This window comes from Antrostomus carolinensis, unplaced genomic scaffold (assembly GCF_000700745.2).
Source record: "Antrostomus carolinensis isolate BGI_N321 unplaced genomic scaffold, ASM70074v2 scaffold28309, whole genome shotgun sequence".
Taxonomy (NCBI): Eukaryota; Metazoa; Chordata; class Aves; order Caprimulgiformes; family Caprimulgidae; genus Antrostomus; species Antrostomus carolinensis.
Window position 1 is genome coordinate 1 of NW_010339667.1, and position 10,325 is coordinate 10,325.

General features: G+C 39.5%; 1 long non-coding RNA gene across 1 annotated transcript; it reads left to right on the plus strand.

Moving 5' to 3' along the window:
• The first annotated feature begins 510 nt into the window (after positions 1-510).
• On the plus strand, positions 511-7,833 carry LOC104531142 (uncharacterized). Its single transcript, XR_728073.1, has 4 exons — positions 511-675; positions 1,221-1,411; positions 2,147-2,308; positions 7,333-7,833. It is a non-coding gene; the product is annotated as an uncharacterized LOC104531142 (long non-coding RNA).
• Positions 7,834-10,325: the final 2,492 nt, after the last annotated feature.

Sequence of the window (10,325 nt, forward strand, 5' to 3'; positions counted from 1 at the left end):
ATTCTGTGATTCTGTGATTCTGTAATTTAAAAAAGAAAGATATAGCTCTCATTTATCAAAAAGTGGGAACGTCTTTGTCAGGTGAGAAAAGACATGGGCTTTAAGTACTTGTAGTAGGAATGGAAACCAGGCAAAAAGGGCAAACAGGTAGCTTTTCCTCTGACTCTCTCCGATTAAAAATCAGGGGTGATAAAGAGGAGCCTCCTTTCCTTCTTCTGAACCACCCAGAAAGGCAAGGCAATTTTTCAAAACCAGTGTACTAAAAGGTGCCTGGTATTTCTTATCTTCCCCATCTAAATGTAGAGAACAAACTGTTTAGCCTATATCATTTCCAAAGCTGTGCTTCAGAACTCGGCGGGAATCACGGACCTTGAGAAAAACATCAGTAGAAGAGGGGTAGTAAACCACTTTCTCAAACCATGAAATGCTTCACATGATGTTCAGTCTCAGGGAATAGTCAGAGTTTTACTGTTAATTTAACTGTAAATAACCTCAATCCAATTCATACAGATGCGGAGCAGTACAAATATGGCAAGAATCGTGTAGAAGCAGATGCAAAGAAGTTACAAAGCAAAGAGGAGGAGCTGCTGAAGAGGAAAGAAACGCTCCGGAACAGGCTGGCTCAGCTCCGAAAAGAAAGAAAAGATCTACGTGCTGCCATTGAAGTCAATGCTGGTATGAGGTGCTTTTTTGTGCTGAATTCTGCCCTGGGTAGGCTTAATGATCCAAATAGCTTTGTATTCTATGCTGAAGATGTGCCACTAGTTGATGTTTGGTTTTGATGTTAAACAATATTCTGTAATGTCTATATTTGCTTTCTATATAGACATAAAATATATTTTTTATATATAGGTGTATGTATATACACACACCCCCTTACCTATGAAATGACACTGATGGAGACTTCAGACAAGCAGAACATGGGAATAATTTTATTGTGACTGGCTAATTATATTTTCATGTTATGGAAGAGTAACAAAAGAGATGATACTGATTTGAAACTAGACTAGAATCCTAGGGAAGGCACTTGAAAGAAAGCATTTGATTTCTGTTGCTAAACTTGTTACATGAAAAAAGTGGTTTTTGCAAAGTATGTAACTTTTTTGTGATGTTGCTGATTTTTAGAGATGTTGTTCCTTACTTTTTTTGAAAAGAAAATAATTTCTTTAAGTATCAGTTTAAGTTTCTTACTGAAATAATGACATTGCTGTGGATGACAGGCAGGAAGACCCAAGTGATTCTTGAAGACAAGTTAAAGAAGTTGGAAGAGGAATGTAAGCAGAAGGAGGCTGAGCGTGTAAACCTGGAGCTAGAACTGACTGAGGTGAAGGAGAGTCTTAAGAAAGCCTTGGCTGGTGGCATCACACTGGGCTTGGCTATTGAGCCCAAGTCAGGAACATCAAGCCCCCAGGTATGCAAAGCCATCAAACACACAAATCCCAGTACCTGAGGCTGGAAGCCCTCTGCCTTCTCAGCTCCAGTAAAATGAGTGGGAACTGAGTGTTTTCAAAAGGTTTATTAAGCCCAGGAAATAAGAGCAGAAGTAGATGCCTTTCTGCATTATTTGCATTCTTTACCTACACCTGGTGTACTTTATACAGCAGTGGGGAGCGGATAGACATGGAAATCACAAGCAGTATGTGTTAGGATAATGTGCAAAAGCTGACACCTTATTGTCCTCAATAATTGTGAAAGTGCACAAACTGAGACATTGCTCCATCTCAGGAAGATTTAAATGCACCAAAATCAGCATACAGTGACTGACACCTACTTGTCTCGGTCCCCTACCAGTAACTGTCACCCTTTACAAAGGCTGCACCTCATGCTTTCATGATGGAGTATGGTAGTCCTGGCTTGTGCTACGGATCTGTATCAAAAGCAGCTATCAGAAGGATCAGAGAGGGATGTGTCAGTTCCTCCAGATGACCCAGTGTTGTTTAATCCCAGAAAACAAACTTGAATTTTCACCACAGAACACACACTTTTTTTTTCCTTTGTTCTAACCTCCTTTTCATTTATCTATCATTATTATGAATATGTTTTCTTTTTAAAAAAAATATAATCTGCACTTCTTAGTCTGGATAGAAAATATTGCTCATGTGACTATTTGGAGGAAACTCAGTGTAAGGTTTTCACTCTTTATTAGTCTCCAATTTTCAAGCATCGAACATTGGAAAACTCTCCGATCTCCAGTTGTGATACCAGTGATACCGAATGCTCAATACCTGTGAACAGTGCAGCAGCTCTGAAGCGACCTCCCTCGTCAAATAATTCTCCATGTCGAGGTCATGTCCTTCGAAAAGCAAAGGTGAGGCAACTTATGTCTAATTTTCTTTGTCTGTCCTTTTTCTTACTTCTAAAAAAAATCTTACTTGCTTGTGACAAGACAGAGCCAGAGAAGGAGAGAGGGAAAAGTTGGTTACTGCTGCTTCAGTGGGTAAAATGTAGCTTTAAGAAGAGAATGTGCCATTTCTAAATTATCTTTATTAATACATAAATACTGCTGATTTTGAGGAACCAATTGCAGAAGAATTGGTAAGTAGTTTGGGAGACAGATGTGACTTTCTCAATCACTATTTTTCTCTGTTCCTTTATAGATTGAATTTGCAAGGTAAGTGGTTAGTGGTGGAGACAGGCCATCCAAAATTCATAAAGTTACACTAATCTGTGTAGCAGAGAAGTGGTTATAATTACCTGTCACAGTATACACTATATGCACTGTTATAGTAACTGTTCTGAAACAACACCAGATCAGGTCTGATCTTTACCAGCTGGTGCAAGAAAATCATAGTTCTACATTTTAATAATTGAAAATGTGTTGTGCAAGTGTCTGCACTTAATGTACATTTAAATTGAGTTAATTTAATTTTGTTTCACAAGTACCAGGCTGAAGATTGCAGTCCTTTGTTAGAGTTTTCTAAATTTTGTGCTTTAGTTTAAGTGAGATTTTTATGACCATTCTTTCAGGCTAAATTTGCTAGCAACATAAGCATGTGGGCAGCATGTAACTGAAGGTGACAGTAATAACATTGGCCCAAGCTTTTGTTGATTAAGTAGTTCACTGCTAATTGTAGTTATAAACAATAATAATCATAGACATTTGTCTTTCATGCAGTGCATTTATTTTTTCAAAACAATTAAGTGTTCTGTATAGGGATTTTCTTTTAAGTAACTTTTGTTATGTTGTTTTCATTGCTTTCATACATTTACAATGACTGAGCATAAGCCCAGCACCTAAGTTTAGTAGATACTGAAAAATCATAATCTCAGCAAATGATTTGGCTTTTTGGCACATCCTAATCATAGAATCATAGAATCATAGAACGGTTTGGGTTGGAAAGGACCTTAAAGATCATCCAATTCCAACCCCTCTGCCATCAGCAGGGACACCTTCCACTAGACCAGGTTGCTCAAAGCCTCATCCAGCCTGGCCTTAAACACTTACAGGGAGGGGGCATCCACAACTTCCTTGGGCAACCTGTTCCAGTGTCTGACCACCCTCACAGTGAAGAACTTCTTCCTAATATCTAATCTAAACCTCCCCTCTTTCAGCTTAAAGCCATTTCCCCTTGTTTCGTCATTAACTGCCCTTATGAAGAGTCCTTCCCCAGCTTTCTTGTAGGCTCTCTTCAGTTATTGGAAGGCTGCTATAAGATCTCCCCGGAGCCTTCTCTTTTCCATGCTGAACAGCCCCAAATCCTTCTATCTCTCTAATCCTTCCATTTCCTCCCCATGGCCTCTTTAACCTCTCTACATTGCCCAGGCCATGAATTATTTCTCATACTGTACTTAATGTTAGAGCCTTCTCACCCTTCTTCTGTCACCTTTTCCTCCATCCTTTCCATGGACATCAACTGCTTTTTCTGCCAGTTAGCCTAATTCAGTTAAATTCAACTAAGAATAATTAAACTTAGTGTAATAGTTCTATTTAACTTTGAAGTTTGCTACGTGTGTTTCAAACCTGAAGATGGATTCATATGCTCTAAATCTTATCTGTGTATTCCAATTACACCCTAATTTGTCTCATAAAGATATCCTGTCTAACTAGACACTTTGTCTTAGATTTGCATGTCAGCACAACATTACTCAGGCAGAGCACAGTCCTTATGAAAGGGATCTGTGCTACACGCTGGACAGGCACACTGAAGCCAGCCATTTAATCTTTACAGCTGGAGAAACCAGGGTACTATAAAAACCTAAACATTTTTAGTGTAAACAATACCTTCCAGCTGTAGTACATTTTTTATGCTCGGTATATACCATACAGGAAAAACCCTGCTGTGTTGTTTGATATGGCTGTGCTTTGGATGGCAGAATAGGTTGGTCAAGCTCTTTAGTAGAGGAATCTTGGATATAAGATTAGACTGATCAGAAAGGATATGGAGCCACTAAGCATATTTCCCATCCTGGGAAAAACAACTTAAAGTATCCAATTCAGCTTCAACAGCTTTTTCCTAAAACCTCATGCACTAAATATTAAGAGTGAAATTTTGCTGAATTAGATAGTGCAACCCAAGCTGTGCTCAGCCGGTTCGCAAGGAGCTGCAGCCAGAGTCTGCCATCAGGTATGCATCTGCAGCACACCCGCTTTCGGGGAAGTGAACTGTATGTGTGTGAGGGGGGGATCTGGCTCTCATCTCTTTTGGCCTTTTGCAATTATGCGTGAGCCAGGCCTTATAGATGTGGCTAAAGAAAGGGCGTCACATGTGAGTATCCCAGAAAAGAACTTACTTGGCTCTCTGTGCATGGATGTCAGTGCAGTGTGTGGGAGAGAAACAGATTTCACATCCGTGCTAGCACTTGCATCTTCAGCAACTGGCAAATCTCCCAGTGTTATGAGGGATTTGCATAAGTGTTCAAAATGTCAGCTTATTTTTTTTCCCCCACCGGTATGTATTTGAATGCACTGAATGCCTCCCTCCTTGCTCTTTCCTTGCACGAAGGATGCTGAGTCTGTCACCAGCCAGCCTTGGCTTTGCAGCCACCCTCATGTCACCATTGTGCTAATGAGCCCATGTGTGCTTTGCAGCCGGCTCTGGGAGAGCTGTGTGGCCCAACAATGCCTGGGATGGGGGGACAGGCACCTGAGACAGCAGGTTTGAAAGCTGCTTCACCGAAATCCCTCTCCTCTCAGATGCATTGATATGAGAGGGAAATGTAGAGAGAAGCAGGAAGACCCATCTAGTGTTAAATCTAGGAGCAATTTGGGGATTGACTGTTTAGGACATACACTGTACATACGCACATATATGTATACATATACTTGGATTTTTTAACTTTTCTGTTTGTAACATATGTTTTTAATTTTTTTAGAAAGTAAAAATACATATTTTTAGGAAGTCAGAAGGAATTTTAATTGCAATTTTGTTAATCTCTGCTTGGCTGGAAATGGAGAATGTATTAAAACATGGAAAACAGTATTCTGCATTAGCATTCCTAGAGAAGTAAAATACTCCAAATATCCTCACCACTCAAGAAAAACAATTATTTAAATATTTCACATTTGAAATTAATTTCTAAAACCAAATTGTTATGTGTAGCAAGGAAACTGCAATGCATATTTCTGATCTTTTTTCAAAACTGGTGGACTGGTGAATGTCAGCAACTTATATTTTGCTGATGCTCAGGGACTGGAGAAGAAAACTGGAGCCAGTTTCCCAGCTCCCACTCAGGCTGTTAGTGTTGACTTAAACATTCTTTCATTGGTGTGAACCTGCTGGAGAAATGGAAACAAAGAAAAAGTTCATTCTGCACCTACAAAAGAAGCTACTGCTTTCAAGGCTTGTTTAACACTTAGAAAAATTCTCTCCCCAGTTCCTTAGCCAACGACTTCCTTTAGAGCTTTGGCAGCAGATACATAGAGAATGTACATTTAATATCCATTTTAAAGTAATTTAGTTTTTACCAATACTGTGTTTTAAGTTTAGGTTTACCATAATTTGAAGTGGAAAACTAAATGTTTACAATAAATTGTATTTTAATAAAAGAACCATTTAAATGAATAATAAAAAAAAAAACAACCCACAAGATTGAAAAAAAAACAAACCAAACAAAAAAAATATTGCCCACTTGCTTTAAACTCAAGATTTTTTCTAAGGCAGCCACCAACTGTGACCTTTACTGTTGCTTTACAATGGTTGAAGAGGTGTCATGGTCATGCAGCTGTTCAGCCAAACTAATGCTATTACTGCTTTCAGCAGCAGATAAGTAACAGGTTTCAGTCAGAACTCTTAAATGTTGTGGAATGAGTGTTAAATGCAGGAATTCAGGTTGGGAGCCAAGTCAGTGGGCTGCCTGCAGAGTATCTCTGCGGAGTAGGTGGGTGGGAGATGAATCCACAAACCCCCGTGCCTGGCGAGGAGCAGCTGGGCGGTCGCTCCATGGGGATTACTTCAGCAAGAGGCCAACTCCTTCCTATCTTCATCATTTCCTGATTGCTGTGAGGGTGTGATTCAGGGAGTAGGTACAGTATGGGTGTCCTAGGCTGAGCCTATCCCTCTTCAGCTCTTCTGCTGCTATATATTGTTAGGAAATACTGTAGGTATCACTCAATAGCCACAAGTTTGATTGAACAGGGTGTTTAGCTATCCCAATCTCACAGTTTTCACTTATGTGGCATAAGCAGCATATGGCTGAAAGCATTCTAGATTATGTGCTTGCTGTGGATGGTAGGTCTCATTGTCCTCAGCTAACAGGTGGGGAAACTGAGGCACAGAAAGGCAAAGTGATTTCTTTAACTTACCGAGCCATAGCTCAACTTGAACTGTGTATGTGGGAAACAAATGAAATGTAAACTAACTTTTTTTTCTTTACCTTGCTTGGAAGTCTCTTTACTTCAGTAAGCTGCCCTTTTTTAGCCATAGAAATGTGTCTGCCATGAGTTTTATAATAAAAATGAAGAGTAGTAAAGCAATCACTTGGTGTCAGCTATGAAAGATACGAAATGCTTCCTGCTGTCTCAGGCAAGTAAGTTAGAAAGCCCTACATACTACGTCAGTCTCTCTCTATTCAGCTCCAGCTGAGTGCTTTAGACCAACTGTGGTGTGCAAATTTGCTCTGTAAGTACCCTTTGCAGGAAACAAATATGGCTTATTTGCACTGTGCTAGAGAAAAAGTTGCCATATATAGTTGCAGAGGGGTGGAAGCTGCACACAGACGCTATCAGGACATACATGTTAGCATTCCCTAACTAATTTGTGGGCAGGAGACTGGATCCAGCAAAGCTAATGTGTTACTGACCTCAGCTGGCTTTGGCTTAGTAGATCTGATGACATCAGTGAAATATCCTGATTTCTCTAACATTTTCTGTATCTTCCCCCTGCCTCCTTACAGGAATGGGAGATGAAAAATGGAACATAATTATAGCAAAACCACTCACGTTCCATCAAGGCCTTACCTATTACGGACCAAGACATGGGCTGCAAAAGACTCATCTGGAAGGTGGTATCAAGTGATATGACATGAGAGGTTTTGTAATTCTGTTAAGTTAATGGTAGCTTGGCGTTAATTTGCCTGTATTCCCTCTACTGTATTGCTGTGTAACTACGTGTGCCCCTTTTTATTAGCTGTAACTCTTTATTTTCAGCTTCATTGGTAAAGAAAATGAAAACTAAAAAAAAAACTAACCAACCATAGTATGTAAAAAGGAGCATAAAGTCACAGTTGAAAGTTTACTTCACTGTAACAGCATAGACCAGCAATGTTAGTTCTGTTGCATCAGGTGGCCTGAACACCACTGAAGACTGGTGTGTTAAGAATGATGTGAAATCATTACGATAAGAAGTACTTTTACAGGTTAAAACTGACTTTGCCACAGAGGTGGCTGAGCAAAGTCTTCCTCATCAGCAGTCACTTTGCTGTTAGCTGTTCACATTGCAAAAGAAAACTGAAGAAATGTATTCGCAGAAATAGCATGGCTTGCTTGGCTGGGAAGGCAGGAGCTCTTTGGTGCCACTGTCCTCTATGCTGGTGCAAGACTGTGGGATGACGTAACTCAGCTGTGAAACATTTTTTGGATACTTCTTAGACAGATGCTTTTGTCATTGGGAGATAAAAAGCTGCCATATTTAAAAAAAAAAAAAAAAGAAAAGCATTTTAGTACATTCTCTCTATTACTATTCTGAAGCACCAGTCGTTTTCAAAGGTCATTTGTTCCTGATTTTTTTGAAAGGCAAACAGGTATTTTTAGATACTACTTCTTTTCTATACTTTTTGAAAAAGAAAACATAATTGAAATTAATCCTCAACAGATCATGGTGACCCAGAATAGCTTATGCAGTCAGTCTTGTTTTGTTTTTTATAATATAGTATTGTTAAACTTGAGTTATAGAACACTGCTGTACTTAGTTTCCTTCACCTTTTCAGACCTCAACTATTATTTTTGAGGAAGATGGACTGAAAAGATGATAATTTCCAGGCTCTTTTTATAACTAATTTTTCAAAGAATTGGGGATTTTCTCAGACAGGAGTCCATTTCTGTTTGTTTACTAGGAAACAGTGTCTTGCATTTGTTTGTAAAGTTATAGAAATCTGTTCTTCTTTGTCTCCATCCATGTCACTCCTGAGAACTTACATGCAGCAAATTGCCAACTAAAGTCCTTCAAAATCTCAAGACTGGCTTTTAAAATGAGGAGAGAGAGAGGAGGGAAAAAAATGTATAATGAGTTGGGTTATTTTAATTTTTTCCCTGTGGTTTTTTTTTTTAAGCCTTTGGAGAGCCTTCAATCACATTCTCAAGGGTTTTTTGCTCTCCAACTGTGAAGACTAGAAAAACACTTTAAAAAAATTAAAATACTAATCATATTTTGAGATAATCACAGATGTTACAGGTGGATTCTTGAATCATTAGTTGAGACTTGCAATTAAAACCACAGAAGCTGGAAAGACAGCGGTTATCAAGGATCACATCCAGCCATAGCACAGCCTATAGTTTTTCTCTTACCTTTAGGAATAGGTGTGTGTAACTCCTGAAGGGAACACTGGAATTCCCAGCTGAGCTGGATGCCAGAGGACTTCTCACAGGAGCTGGTGGGATTTGAAGGTCTAGAGCTATCAGAAAGACCTGACAGCTGCCAGGACACAGGGCTGCATCCTGTTCCCAAATGCAGTTAGTGCCAGGGATCCCACTGACCTCAGCAGAGTAGCAATGGGGCCCAACATAAGAAAAGGCTCTTTTCTTCTTGGGACTATGCTTTGTACAAAGTGCCGCAGGAAAAAATGCAGCTACATTAGGGAAGCAAATATCAGTGTGGTTTTCACTGAAAACAGGAATTTTTAATATTCTTTTAGATCACCTGCTTAGTTACTAACTCTGTAAGTGGAGGGCACATTCTACGCTGTATGACTGTGGATGAAACAGTATCAAGTTCCCATAAACATTAGCAGAAACAAATTTGAAGCAAAAGTAAGTTCATTTAGGCTTTTTATTTCAAATTAAGTTATTTATTTGTATATTTCAATAAATATTTAATTTATATCTGTACATATTTATGATGCAAATTAGGCTACTAGTCAATGTTTGCAATGATGTAACAGTTGCCATTAAGAAGTGGTCCCACATCAAGTAATGCAGAGTAGCGAAAAGCCAAATCAGTTGTCTTGTTTACCCAATATTGGCATTGTATCTTCCACGCCCTACATCCCATGGAAAAAAAAATAATAATCCTTGGCAAGGACAGGTTTTGATCCATGCCTGAGACAGAAGCGTGCAAATTTCTGTCCAAGCAAACAGAAACCACATGGTGCTGGGGCCATGCACGCAAGCCAAGCCCCAGTGCCACAGCCTTCTGCTCTGCCATAGATGCCAGATGCCAGCACCTCTAGCACCTGCAGCAGGGGCTGCTGGCAAAATTAAGCATCTTTCACCCTTTCACCAGCAAAGGCTCCATATAGCCATCCCCGCCCCTTCGCCCCCAACCCAGCACATACTGTAATTGTGTGTCTCTAACGTGTAAGTACATTGGTACCATCGCACTTTGCATTAGTGACATGTCTGTTCTATACAATGGCCAAGGTTTTGAGAGGAGGAAAACAAAAAAAACCTCAGAAAATAACCTCTCCATAGACCACATTCGGTGCTGTGAAATATACTCCGTTTTGTCAAATAGTACTATTGCTGGACAATTTTTTTATAAAAAGCGACAGAGCCTGGATTTTCACCATGTTTAGGTTTCAAGATCACCAGGCAAATCAGCAATAGAGCAGCATGACTTCTGCTTTAAAGCAAAACTCTTGTATTTTAAACCATTGCATTTCTATGTCTTTTAAGAAAGTGTTACACTTGTGCTTCCTCAACAAACTCCTGTTACTGTACCAGGTGCTTTTTT